Source organism: Vitis riparia, chromosome 15, assembly GCF_004353265.1.
Source record: "Vitis riparia cultivar Riparia Gloire de Montpellier isolate 1030 chromosome 15, EGFV_Vit.rip_1.0, whole genome shotgun sequence".
NCBI classification, from domain to species: domain Eukaryota; kingdom Viridiplantae; phylum Streptophyta; class Magnoliopsida; order Vitales; family Vitaceae; genus Vitis; species Vitis riparia.
This window is the reverse complement of record NC_048445.1, coordinates 11,766,468-11,781,607: the sequence shown is the minus strand read 5'-3', so window position 1 is coordinate 11,781,607 and position 15,140 is coordinate 11,766,468. Positions and strand designations below refer to the sequence as shown.

Sequence of the window (15,140 nt, the reverse complement as noted above, 5' to 3'; positions counted from 1 at the left end):
AATGACTAAGTCGAGGGAAAAGTGGAAATTAATCAATTGATTGAAGATACCTAGGTAAGCTAAGGTGATTTCAAAACTAGCATGCCAAAAAAGAAATCAAATCACAATCAGAAAGGAAGGTTAGGATGTGTACCTGAACTGCCTCTCAAGTGCTATCATAAGACATTAAAGTTAGCACTGAAATATAGCACATGACATGTATTTAATCAAAGCAAATCAAGCATCCAAGGATTACATCAAACATAGATATGGCTCACAACAACATGCCTTTTCATAAAATTCCGAAAAGTAAGTGATAGAGAGCATACCTGGATAACATGAATAATTTATAAGATTCCCCCAAAAATGTTAGAGGGACAATTATAAATTATATAACATATTCCTTATGTCTAATATACAATACCAAACACAAAATTGAGCCAAGATAAGTCAAATGACTCCAAAAATAGATAACTAATTCAAGCAAAGTACAAGACCATCAACATACCCTTAGTAAAGGGAGCATCACAAAATAATTTTTTAAAAAATGTCTTGGAGTAGAATTTAATCACAAAAAAATTCAGGAAACAACTCCTACACATCCATAACAAGATATCAAAAGCCAAACACTCATTCGAATGACAAATTGCAGCAAAGACACCGAAAAGTTCCAGAAGGTTCAGATTAGGTAAAAAAATAGTGATATGCATAAACGAATTTTAAAAAAAATAATAAGTGATCACATAAAATCGTATAAAAATAAAACACATTGTTCACATATCACAGGAAAAATAAATCCAGGGTCGAGTAGTACTCAAAAATATTTTTAAAACACTCCAACTAATCAAATATCCAGATTCCATTATGTACAGTAGGTACAACTTTGAAAAATCATATCTCCCTCAAAAATGCATATTTTTTCAATATTTTATATGTCTAAGATCAATTTCAAGAAGTCTAGAATTAATAAAAAATATTGAATCAAATTTAAAAAGTCATCTGTTATTTTATTTTTAGAAAAATATTTCGGGTGTCTAGAACTGGGTAGAAACAGAGCCCTCCTAAAAACTCGTTTATATCTTCTATTCCAGAATTGCTTTCTAACTCAAACAAAATTTTAAATTCAAGTTCAAGAAGTGAGGAAAATCATTCAAGTTTTGGAAATTTTTTAAAAATATTCTAAAGTTGCTGAAACTAATTTTAAAGCTAAAGGGTCAATGGTTGAGTGAAAATTGGCAACAAAGAAGAGTTTTGAAAAATGATTTTATGTAGGGGTTCCATTAATTCCCCAATTGATTTTGCATGAGTTAGTTCAATGGATTCCATTATTTGGCACCATGAAGTTCTAGAGGTTCATGTCCAATGTTCTCAATTTCATCAATGACTCACATAATTGGTATGGGCAATCTCAATAAAAATAGTGAGGAGTGCCAGCCACTGTTGCAATGTTAGCTGGGTATTGTAAGCCAAGGATAATTAGATTTTGTACTAAGAGTTGGAAAGTCAACTTGGTATTGATCTCTAATTTGAGGAAGCACCTTTGGATTCCCATAGGCATCATATATACCAGTGGATTCTGAAGACAGTGACTGTACATTAGATGCATCTTCAGTAAAACATCATCAATATCTTTACCATCCTTTCCCAACCTTCTAATAATCATGTACCTGTGGATTAGTTGTGATTGTGACCAAATCAGATTGAATCCCTGCACCTAGCATCCTATCAAGAAGCCTTAAGAGTTTTATCATGATCACCATACTGTTCATGAACAGATACAATCGAGTTCCATGAGAATATATCTTTCTCTCTCATCATCTCAAAAATGTCCAATGCATCTTTAATACGCTTGCATTTCCCATACATATCAATCAACGAGTTTGAAATAGCAACACCTAAATCATACCCTATTTTCATGGCAAACCCATGAATTATTCTACCATTATTCAAATCTTCTATCACAGCAAAAACTGATAATCCGGTAACAGTAAATTTACTTGGAACAACGCTCTCGTCATTCATCCTCCTAAAAGTCTCCAACACCATCTCAAACTAACCAATTTGTGAACACCCATTAACCATAGCATTCCATAACACGACATCTCTGATTGGCAACTCCTCGAATGCTACTTGTGCATGCTCCATCAGACCAAATTTACCAAAGCACTACCAATGAAGACATCCAATTCCAATCCAAATTTGAACAACAACCCATGAATCTTTTTAATCTCCAAAACATCAAGGCTATCTTTGATTGCACATGGGAAGGTGAACTTACCAGGAATAACACCCTCATTTTGCATCTTTTGATAGAATTCAAACCCCTCTTCTAGAAAACCATTAGTGATGAACCCAGATATGACTGCATTAAAAGCAAACACATTTGTTTCATGGGTGGGGTCGCTGAAGATTGATAAAGCAAAGTTTATTTTATTACACTTGGAGTACATGTTGATAAGGCTTGTGATAGAAAGCGGGGAGTTGAGGATACCAAGGCTGAGGACAAGCAAGAACTAGCCACGCATACACTATGGTGGCCACACATGCATGTTGCATGCACGTGAGAAAGAGAGTGCATCTGGAACTCCTTAAGCATTTTGGATCTTTGGCAAGCTGAAGTCCAATGAAACGGACTGAAGAGAAGATCGAATGACTATATCATCATAGACTCAAATGGGGTAAAATATTGACTTCAAGGTGGTTTAAATAGTGAAGTTCGGTTTACCAAAACTAAAAAAAAAAAAAAAAATTACTTAAACCCGAAAGCTCAAGGTTCCAAGAAAAACCCCAAACTGAATTCATTCACGTGATACCCAGTTCTCCAAAATAGACGCATATAGGTAGAAAAACTAGAACTCTAAAACCCAACTAAACAAGGGTGTGTTTAAGCCTTAAGTAGAATATACACACCTTCGAATCTCTGAGGAGATTGAACAAATCATATCTTTGGGTTACTGGGATCCATCAGAAAGCACATTGTCTTAAGGAAGGCTCTTCTATCATTTATATAGTAGTCCAGATCCAAAATCAGAATGGACGTCCCTATAATAAGAATTGACGATCAGACCAAATCATTCATGGAAGAACATGACCAAATTTGGGGGACCCCCTGGTCTCATTTTCTTCCTTGAAACCAAATAATCATGGACTGATAGTACTACTAGAGGCATTTCGAAGAACCAAAGCAAGTAGGTTGTAAAACTCCTTCATCATGACGATCTAACTCCTAGCCCTCTCTAAATCTCTGAAATAGAGTGAGACTGGTTTACGAGAAGGTTTGCATGTATGAGCCTAGTGTCAGACTCAATCTCCATGGCAATGGCTTGCACCCATTCATGTAGGCTTCTGTACTCTTCCAACCGACAGGTGAAGGTCTCAAACTACTCGTCCATAAAAGAAGAAGTCTCATCTTCATTCATACAACACGAGTTCAGTAATGGAAGGTATGGTATGAAGGCATATCATGAAGGCAAGCATGATAGTTTTCATATATTCCCAACGTATGCTCTAGTTTCTATTAACAGGCACAGAGTGATATATCTTATGTTCATCCACCTCAGTTTCCTCATGCTCAAATATAGCATCAGTAGACGATGATCATCCTATTCTCCACTCTTCTCATTGACATCTCCTTTAGGCTTCTTTATCTAAGAGGAAGAGGAAAAAACAAGTATAATAGAGAATATAGGAAACAAGAAGAGAATAAACAAACAAAATAAAAATCAAATTAAGCCACATCTCATGATTTTTCAATGGGCTCAAACTAATGGAAAAAATCACAAACAAATTCAAAGCAAAAGTGCAGCCAATAACTCTAGATGCCTCACAATGAACATGATAAAGAGCCTTACCAGTTTTCAAGTCAAACCAAAGAAGCAAAGGAAGAAAAAAAAGCAACAAAGGTGTATGAACAACCTAGAAATTAACAGAGAATCAAGTAGGGTAGTATCCAAAACCAGAAAATGCACAGTTCACAATGAACATACTTGGGAGTCCTTCTTTGCTTCTCCAAAGACCAACGAGCTCCCATTTTCTTTTACTAGACCCCTATGACCCAAATGAACTCTTTCTCCTTTTCAATGCGTGCTCCAAGTCCTTTTTTTTGAAAACCTCTCATTTTTTCTCCCTGCCCCTTAAAACCACCAGCCTATGCTTTTTATAGCAATTGGCAGCCGTTCCACCTGATAAGTCTTCCTCTCTCCGAATTCTATGTCTCATCCACTAGGAAAATCCTTTTTAAATTTAAAAGAAAAAAATCAATCCATGCATATAACGTAAGGAGTCCCATCTTTTCCAAAAACTTCTTCATCCCTATTTTAACTCTTTAGTGATCTTTACTAACGCCTAAAAGAGTTCCTTTCATTTTCAAAGTCTTACCAATTTCAAAATTATTTTTCCTCCGTTGGTAGATTTTCCTATAAAAACATCAAATTATGAAATTAAATAAATAAATTAGAGAATGATATAATAATAATAAATAAATAAATGACAAGATAATAAACAAATAAATAACTAAATAAATAAAAGTGATTGACAACAATAAAAATAAATAAAAATATAATAAATGATTAAATAAAAGTGATTGATAATAATAATAATAAATAAATAAGTAAATGAGATAAATGAACCATGCAACCATACAAGTCACACCAAGAATGTCTAATGGGTCAAGTGTGCCTAAGTGGGCCGAAGTGAACCTAAACGGGCCTAAGGTGAAACTAGGTGGGCCTAACTAAGTCTAACCTAAAGTGCACCTAAGTGAGCCTAATTTAAACTTGAAGGGCAGCCAAAGACATAATGGGAAGTCAGATAAACCCCTCAACCAAAGTCTCCAAGGTGGCTTAGAAAAGATAAGCTACATGAGTAGTAATGGGCCATTAGGGAACTGCTGTAAAGTACTGAACAAAAAAAACCTAATGGGATATGTGCTAGGAAGGCAAAATGGAGGGTCTACAATTTGATTTTTGAATATTGGTTTGAAGACCTTCATTCCTTCACTAAGGTTGAAGTGATCCACTAAAGCAATCGAGGGTTGTTATGTCACGAACATGAATTAAGTTGTAGCTATTAGAGAGTAAGTCTTTAGGATAAAGTGGCTAGGTAAATCTATATAACTTGATTTTGTATGGTGGATTTATATTAATAGGTCTTAGACCTTGTGGTTTTTTATCTCCACAGTTAGTGTTGGGGTTTTCCACATATAAATTTTGTGCCCGATTATCTATATCTTTTATATTTGATATTCTGTTTGAATTACATATATTTAATAGAAAAGATTATTCTTAAAATCTCTTTGGGTGAAAGAATTGGGTATAACATATAAATCTTTATTAAAATTTTTAAATCACCCATTCACACCCCCCCCTCCCTCAGATGTTCCCTATGGGACTTTCGATTTTTCACTAGTAACAACATCCTTTAATTTTCCCATCAAAACAAAATTGCTAAACACACATAGAGACCTGGTAATAGAATACATATGTTTGGTTGAAGACGAGCTAGAAACTAGTGCTTGCTTAATTTGAATTATACTTTTTTTATTTTCTTAGTTTTGCTAGGTTTTTTTTCTTGATTTTTCTTGTCCCGTACTTGAATCTGGAACTTATCATAAATATATCCTACTCTTTAACACTTGAACTAAGCCTCAAGGCTATGTGGTGAAAGTTAAAATGATAATAAATAATTCAATGGAATATACTGAGTTTGCATTATTAAAAGGATCCTTCATATGTATCCTTAGACTAGAACTCCAAAAAGAATGTAAGAGTGAATTTTTACCAAACTCTGTACAATGAAAGAATGTGAATGTGAGTGTGGATGTGAGAACTTCAAATCCCAACTCCTTTTAAACATACCTAAGCATCGTTCACTATTTCATCCTAGAATCTCCATAGTAATTTCAAGTCCAAATCAGATAGTCAATTTCTAGATATTTAGACAGGTTACAACATTTTCATTACCATGGTAGATAAGTAAAACAAGTTCCAATAATTCTACTACTACAAGAACAAATCATAGGTTGTTTCTCTATGAGCCTCAATTCAACATCTAGTCATGGTTACAAATATTTCCTTGCATAGTCATTATTCATGATAGGTGGAAATTTCAATGTTGGCTCATTCTCTATGGACATGAATCCTTCTCACAATGTCACTAGTATAACTTTTGATTTATGAGGAAATTACAGAAACAAATAAGAAATATTATTGGAAACTCAAGCTGAAAATAAGGGTTCAGTTCAGCTTCATATTTACATGTTTCTAATGACAAATAGCATGTGTCAATGTAAAGTTGGTACGAAAGCTAATATCTAAATCTTGATTCTTCCTATAGTCATTTGTATCTCTTTATATAGTAATTTCTATCTCTTTATAGATTGGGAGGTTCTAAGGACAACCCAGATGTAAGTTGGTGATCGTAGAATCCAATATCTATGCAATGTCAAATGGTGGATACTATCGTTTAGTACGTCCACATGTTTCAGGAAACAATACCTAGATCACAAGATACAATGTTGAGACAGTTGTAAATAAAAACTTTTATGCCTATAGGGTGGATATGAAACTATTACTAGTGGCCTAATTAACAACTTGCGGTTAAAGATAGGAACAAGATAACTACAAAGAAAATTCTTGGGGAGTAGAGTGATTCTGTAGATACATGAGTAACTATAAAATGCATATTTGAGTTGCATAAAGAGCCAAAGTGTTAGGCCTTTCAACCTTAGATTGCAGCCAAAGTAATTTTAAAGATGTGTCCTCGAGTGATCTCTAGCATAACATTTCATGTTTTAGAGACAAAAGAAAAAAAAGTTGTAAATGGGTGCCTGTATAGCCTAATTTGATTTCTTGTTATAAATTTTTTAAAGTAATCCCTATTTCATGTTTAGTAATGTCTTAGTTTTTTTATTTTTCATTTAAGTAGGACTATTTGTCTTTTCTTATGTTATTTTATTGAATATATTTTTGAGGTTGAATTATATTCATGTCTCTAGTCTTGATTTTTTTTTCTATGGCTATAAATATACTAAAGCAGCCTTTAGATTGTGTTTTCATTGCACTTCCCATTTGTAGGTTAGAAAAAAATAGGGAATTGCTAAAATATTAGCATTGCAGTAACCATTATTGTTTTATCGTGATTATATGTTTGCATTGGTTCTAAAAAGGAACTTTTGGTTACCTAGTTAGGATGTTCTAAAATGGTCATTGCATACTTAAGTAGGACTTGTTGATGATCTCTAGGATATTTTAATATGCTTTTGTTTTATTTGTTTAAATGGGAAGTAAAATTCTGGAATGGAGCATAGACACTGTTGAATGAATGTAACTTTGACATTCACCTAATTCCTAGTAAATAATTGTATTTTAATTTTAATAACATTTGCATGCATGAAACCTTAGGCTTTCCATTCAAGTATCATTATAAGACAAACATTTATATTATTACATACTAAAGACATTTAAGTTGCCAGAAAGTGACCATGGTTTTAACATTAGACCATTTTCAAGTTGACAACTTCTTACTTTGTCTAGTATGTGATGTTGACCAATAATGTTTGAATTTTCTGAATGGATATAATAAGAAAACATAATATCTATGAATTTAATTGTCTATGCTTAGTTCATTTTTTAGAATTTTTTTCAATATTTCCTCTTGTTTTCTGGGTGCATATTAGGACAAGGTCATACATTATGTCTTGTCCATTTTGTGTACTTGGAGAACTATGGGGATCGGAAATGTTGTCAAAATTTCTTCAAAAATGAAATTAAACACATTGATAGTTGATGCATGGGGATTATGCTTTCCTATATGGTATAGGAACCACCATCAAATTTAGGATGTTGGAGATTCTAGAATGCATAATACATACATCATAAGTTGACATACTCAAATTATTTTTTTTGTGTGGTTGAAGAAGACAATTAGAAAATTTTCAATAGACAAAAGTTGGATGCAAAAGTTAAGAGTGAGCCTAGAATATGATAATAGAATTTTAGAATTCTTGGAATTTGCCTTCAGTAATGCACCTGGAAGTGATAGGTTACCTTATCCTTGAATTTGGTGCAATAATTGTTTGATGTAAAAAAGACAAGTTTTGTGATAAGGTTAGTGTAGACCCTCATTTGGGGCTCGTTCTCATTTTTTCTGCAGGTCATTTTCTTTGCCAAGTGGAGGGCTCTTTCAAGAGCCACGTGCTGCCTCAAGAGAGGCTGCTATGGATTCAGCTAGTGTTATTGAATGAGCCTATGAGGATGAGACGCCTGTAAAGGAGGGAATCTGCAGAAGCCGTTGTGTAGGAGCGTATTCGATTACCTGCAGAAGGGGTTTTGGGATGGAGAGGGAGATATTTTGGAGGTTTTGGCTTACCTTGGGGGGGGGAGAGATTTTATTTTTTGGAGAGAAAATGGAAGAAGGGACAGAGGAGATTTGGAGGAGCAGCGAGCTAGAGAAGGGGATTCATTGGAGCTTAGAGGGCAAGCTGCTGAGGGGGATGGTTTTTTTTTCTAAAGCTGGAGATAGGAGAACCAGAGGAAAAAGGAGGCAGGAAGCTGGTTGGTGAGGAGATTTTTGGGTGTGTTCTTGAGCTTGAGAGAAGAAGCAAGCTGAGGATTAGAGAGATAGCAAGAGAAGCGTGGGGAATCGACCGGGTTTTCTTTACGGGAGGAGCCCGGTAATTGCCAGAGCAGGACGGACATTTTCAGGTATGACCATTTGTGATTTTTCCCGTATATTCTCTCACCTCTCATATTTCTCCTGTCTTATTCTCTATGATTTCATCTCTGCTTGTTGGGTTGCTGCATTTTGATGATTATTAGTTTAATATTTGAAGAACTTGCTACATTTTAATGTTTTACCCCAACAAACATCTTCCATCTTAACCTACTGATTGCTACTCATGGATAAAATAATGAAATGGGTTTAGCATATTCGTTAATCGTTCCATGCTCTGTTTCCATTTCTATTCCCTTGCTCCTCTGTTTTCCCCTGAAAGCGATAGTCAAGCATTAAGACTGAGAATTTAGGGAGGTTGGTTGATGAAAAATGATGATGATATGAAGAAGAAATTGGGACAAGGAGACTGTTTTACCTGTGAATTTCAAGCAGCTTACAACAATCCAAAGTGAGTTGTGGATTACTTATATTCAGAGATTCCAGAAGAGGCAGAAATTATTGTTCCGGTGGCTCGTTCCCCTTACAGCTTAAGAAACCAGTGGAGACGCTCCTCGGTGCTGCTGCTGCTGGATTAGGATCTCTTGATTTCCTCAGAAACAACCATCAGTTTCAAGCACTGTGCGCGATGGTATAAGCAAACCAGCAAGTTGTATAGGCCACGCTTCAAGAACTGGCTTCCTGATGAGCATCGATCCCGTGGTGACTGGTCTGGTTCAGATGGTGTTGGTGTTGGTGTCCTGAGCCACAGCATTGGGAATACTACATCTGGCTGATATTTTCTGCTACCCACCACTGCATGTACATCACTCTGTTTTATGCTTAGGCTGGCTGCCACCCCATTAAAATCTGCTAGTGCCAGATCAGATGCACAGGCATGGAACTGGGATTCACCAAAGGCTGTACCTGAGCCATCCTTTGAGAGAGAGGAAATTGATTTTATGGACTCTAGATATCATGGAGAGGATCCTGTTCACAAGCAAGAACTAGCACCAGCGTCGGAGAAATCCTTTAGGAGTCATTTGGATATGCTAGTGGAAAATTTTGATCTTGATTTGCCTGAAACAATCATGGATTCTGATTACGGGCCTATATTGACTACTATTGAAGAGAATTGTTCTAATATTACATTTCACAGCTCCCACCAGTACAGCCTGTCCATATTTCTTCATTGGATTTGTCAATAGGAAGCTTTGGGGGGCAGGGGATGGGCAGTGGCCCTTCCTTTGATCTTGATCTTCTTCCTGGAAGTTCATCTACTATGCCCATTTTGCCTTTCCAGGGGACTGGTATTTCAGATATGGATAAGTCCCTCATGGCAGATGTTGCTGCCAATGCATTGGATGAACTGCTTAGGCTTTTGCAGACCAACGAACCCTTGTGGATGAAGTCCACCACTGACGGGAGGGATGTTCTTAATCTTGAAAGCTATGAGAGGATTTTTCCTCGGGCTAACAGTCACTTGAAAAACCCTAATGTGAGGATTGAGGCATCAAGAGATTCAGGTGTTGTGATCATGAACAGTTTGGCATTGGTTGACATATTTATGGACTCGTTTGCAGAATAAATTGATGGAGCTATTTCCGACAATTGTTTCATTGGTGAGAACACTTGAAGTATTATCATCCGGAATGATGGATGGTCAGAGCAGTTCCCTTCAACTGATGTATGGAGAGCTGCAGGTGCTTTCACCCCTTGTACCTATTAGGGAATTCTATTTCCTCATATATAGTCAACAAATTGAACAAGGCTCATGGGCAATAGTTGATGTTTCTTATGATTTCCCCCGAGACAACCAGTTTGCCCCTCAAAATCCATCTCATAGGCTTCTTCTTGGTTGCTTGATTCAAGATATGCCCAATGGATACTCCAAGGTTACTTGGGTGGAACATGTGGAAATCAAAGACAAAACCCCAACTCATCGGCTTTATAGAGATCTTATTCACAGAGGGTTAGCATTTGGAGCTGAATGGTGGCTGGCCACTCTATAGAGGATGTGTGAGATATTTGCTTGTTTGATGGTTAAAGGAACTTCAACTCGGGATGTTGGAGGAGTGATTCCATCTCCTGATGGCAAGAGAAGCATGATGAAACTTGCCCAGAGGATGGTCAACAATTTTTGTGCAAACATCAGCACCTCCAACGGACACCGATGGACAACACTCTCTGGGCTGAATGAGGTTGGAGTCCGGGTCACAATTCACAAGAACACTGATCCTGGCCAACCCATCGGTGTGGTTCTCAGTGCGGCTACCACCATCTGGCTCCCAATTTCTCCACAAAATGTCTTCAATTTCTTCAGGGACGAAAGGACTCGGCCTCAGTGGGATGTTCTCTCCAATGGCAATGTCGTGCAAGAGGTTGCCCATATTGCAAATGGGCCACATCCTGGTAACTGCATATCTGTCCTGAGGGCCTTCAACACCAGTCAGAACAACATGCTGATACTCCAAGAGAGCTGCATAGATTCATCAGGTTCCCTAGTCATCTACTGCCCAGTTGATCTACCTGCCATCAACATAGCAATGAGCGGGGAGGACCCTTCCTACATACCCCTGCTGCCATCGGGTTTCACCATCTCACCAGATGGACGACTAGACCAAGGGGATGGGGCGTCAAGCAGCTCCAGTACAATAGCGAGCATGGGGAGGTTAGGAGGGTCACTTATTACAGTGGTGTTTCAGATACTAGTGAGCAGCTTGCCATCCGCTAAGCTGAACTTGGAGTCGGTGACGACTGTTAATAACCTCATCGGTAACACTGTCCAACAAATAAAGGCTTCCTTGAATTACCTTAGTTCCTGATGACCCCCAATGCTCTGCAAGTGAAGATTCAGTGACAGCACCCACACACCAGTAATGCAGTCTCAATCATACCTATAGGCCCCACTCCCACATGGCCACTTCCTCTTATCATGGCGCATTTCACATTTCCTTGTGATTTTCCATTCTAAATTGGTTTTCTAAAATCTGCTTTCCATCAAAGCAATCAGATTTTTTTTTAACTTCATCCTTAGAGTTTTTAGATACCAACATCCCATTTTCAATAAAATTTGGTCACCATTTTCTTTCCGGCGAGCCACTTTTTAATTTTCTTTGATTTTCAAAATGTTTTAAAATAAGTGTGAAGGCTTTGGTGGGGGGCCCACATACACGATTTTATGATTGATTGAATTGATGGTCATACATGATTGATTTATTCTGTTCTGTGACATGCATGAGATTATTCCTTAATTATGCATTAACCTCCTCTCTTGATAGCGCATAGTGGCTCGTTGCCCAGGTAAGCATCTGCTCCCATTCCTATCATTCTCTATGCATGTTCTGATTCCCATATGTGCATGATCGATTCGGGTATTCATTGTTTTTCCTTATTAGATGCCATGATTGCTCTATCTCTTTAGTAGAGACTTGACTTTAGGGACTTAAAGGGGTGCTACGGTTTTTACTGTACCTTCCCTATGAGTAACCTGACCCCCGAACCAGATCCGATTTTTCACAGACCACCTTTTCCAAAATAAAGAGTCACACTTAGGGTTTTCTTATTTTGTTTACCCTTTAAAAATAAAACAAAAATAAGTGGTGACTCTAAGTCATTTTCATAATCAATAAATCATTTTTTGAATAAAAATTGAGCTCGCCATCGAGTTGAAGTGCATGAGCCGAAATGCGGGGTCCATAGTTAAACTGATCAAGACCCATAAATGATAATCTATGGTGGTGAATTTGAAATGCCTATAGATGTCTGATCTATGGTGGTGAGAATCACTAAAATGCCCATGGATGTCCAATCCATGGTGGTAAGATAACTGAAATGCCTATGGATGTCTAATCCATGGTGGTTAGATAACTGAAGAAAATGGGATGCCCTAAACAAATTGATGATAGGAGGATGCCCTAAACAAACTAAAGAAAATGGGGAGTGCCCTAAACAAACTAATAGTAGGAGAATGCCCCAGACAAACTGAAGAAAAAAAAAAGGAGTGCCATAACCAAACTGACGGTAGGATGATGCCCTAAACAAGCTGAAGGAAATGGAATGTCCCAAACAAATTGAAGGTAGGGGGATGCCCTAGGGCATAACTCGTAAAGATTGAAAAATGGGTCTAACAACCATGAAATCATCATGAGATGTGATAATCTCAAAGAGGGGGGTATGCCCAGTAGAAGAGTGTTAAAGGAGGTATGCCCTAGTATGACGACTTGAAAAGATCAAGAAATAGATCAAATAGTGAGAAAATATGCAAAAGATCTAATGAACTCAAGGATGGGGGTATGCCCCAATGTAAGATAGTAACCAACATACGACACAAAATGTCACCATACAAAACACTCTAGGATATGCTCAACGATGATGCAATAAAAAAGTTTAACATCAATGAATAAATGCTTAAACAAGACTATACATCACAAAAACTATGCTGACAAAGCAAAACTAAAATAACGGACCAGACAAATGCTAACCAAGACTTCAAGTCTGAAATGTAAGCAAAGCAAGACACAACATATCAACTATCAATATGAAAACATCATCACAAATACATCAACAATATAATAGGTCATGCCATCATGGAAGATGTTGAACCTAATGTCCAAACGCATGTGAAAACTCGACCAGAAAACTCAAGACTGGTCTACATCCTCCCATGATAAAGAGAATGGGATAAGGTCATGCTTAATAGTGAGATAAGCAGGCTCAATATCTGTTAGGCTCTATAAAGATGGATGTAGGTATAATGGTGTCAAATGTAGGATGTCTAAATGTCCAACGAAGGAAAGTGGGTATCCAAGTCGAACCAAGTATGCTGAGAAGACTGAACCCAGGGTGTCAATAACTCTATAATCCATCAAAAATAGCAATCATAAACAGAAGGTCGAGTCTCAATGTCAAAATCAGCAAGGTAGCTACGCCCTAGTATGAATACATCCTCTCAAAATGGATAAGCCCTAAGTGCAAGATAATCTCTGGGAAGTATGTGTTTGGAATAAACTATCATCTCACAAAATCCATCACCGATGAGTGGGCTATGCCCCAGTGTAATCATTTCCAAAGCAAACATCAATGAGAGTAGTATAATCCATGATACATCATCAAGTCAAAGTAAATCTCTACTCTCTAAAGTCCTCTCATACTGTTACACGATGGGAGTATCCAATTTCCTCTAAGGAATGAGCAAATCCCAATGTGGAAAATCAAGCAAAGTGGTATGTATGAACAAAAATGCATGCCTCTAAGATCAATCGATAATGAGAGGGTTATGCCCTAGTGTAAGGCGATCTTTGAAATGCTCAATAACCAATATAGCTCTCACAAAAGTGCGCCATGATCCAATCACTCAAAAATCCATCAATACCAATGAGAGGGTTATGCTCCTGTATAAACATATCCAATCAAATCACCCAGTCATATCTCATACTCCAATGTAAAGAAGAAAATGATCACCTCCTAGGAACGACTATGCCGCAAAAACCATCATCAACTGAGAGGGGTATGCCGTTGTGTAATAGTCATCTAAAAAAATCAACCCTCGACTAAGAAAGGTGTGGTGTGTGCCCCAATGCAATGTATAAAGCAGAATAACTATATACTCGATAAAAACTCTCTAAGGTGGCTATGCCCCAATGTGGGGTCATACTATAACTCCTTGTCCATCACAATTAGAATGCTCTTGAACCAATCCCAAGTATCACCCGCATAAGAGCTATTAAAACACAATGCATGATATTATGGCCTTGGGGTGGTCTTAAGACCCAGGACATAACGTAAGCTATGGTAATAGTGTGAAAGAAATTAAAGGAAACTAGGCTCAAATACCCAATAATAAAACCTCATACCCTCGTGTATAAAATGCAATATGTGCAGAGAGTCTCATAAACCATGGGTCTGAGGACATCCAATATGAATATATCGGTGATGAAGAAAAAGAATTCAAGATGAATATATCAATGATGAAAGAGAAAAAAATGAAGAATATCTAACTGCTGATGGGATGTATAAGAATGATGTGTGGAAAATATTGAACATGGAATGCAAATCAATATAAACAAAGAACAATGTAAGCAAGGCGAATGAAACACCATGAGAGGAACAAATAGATCGAAGGAAAATGAATGAGCTCTAATCCACTCAAATCAAGCCATGGAGAATAGTCAAATCACCAATGTATGTAATGATGGAGAGGATAATGATCCAGAGTCCTTAGGAAAAGGTCACTTGTTTCCCACACGTAAAATACATAACGAGATAGACATAAGAAGATGAGAGCCTTCTAAAAGTTCACATACGAACTCTCATAAGCAACTGACTAAAAAAAGGCAACTCTCAATGTCCAATATATACACTCAATGGAGAATAACACTGTATACATACATAAATACATGCGCTTATTACTTTTTTTTTCATCTTTTTTTCTACGCATACTTTGAATATCAATCAAATGAACTCCACTAAGAATACATTATGAAATGGATATATTAACAATGACATATACA

General features: G+C 37.0%; 1 pseudogene; it reads left to right on the top strand.

Annotated features, from left to right (window-relative positions):
* Window positions 1–9,248: 9,248 nt before the first annotated feature.
* Window positions 9,249–11,453, top strand: LOC117931961 (annotated as a pseudogene).
* The last annotated feature ends 3,687 nt before the right edge of the window (window positions 11,454–15,140 follow it).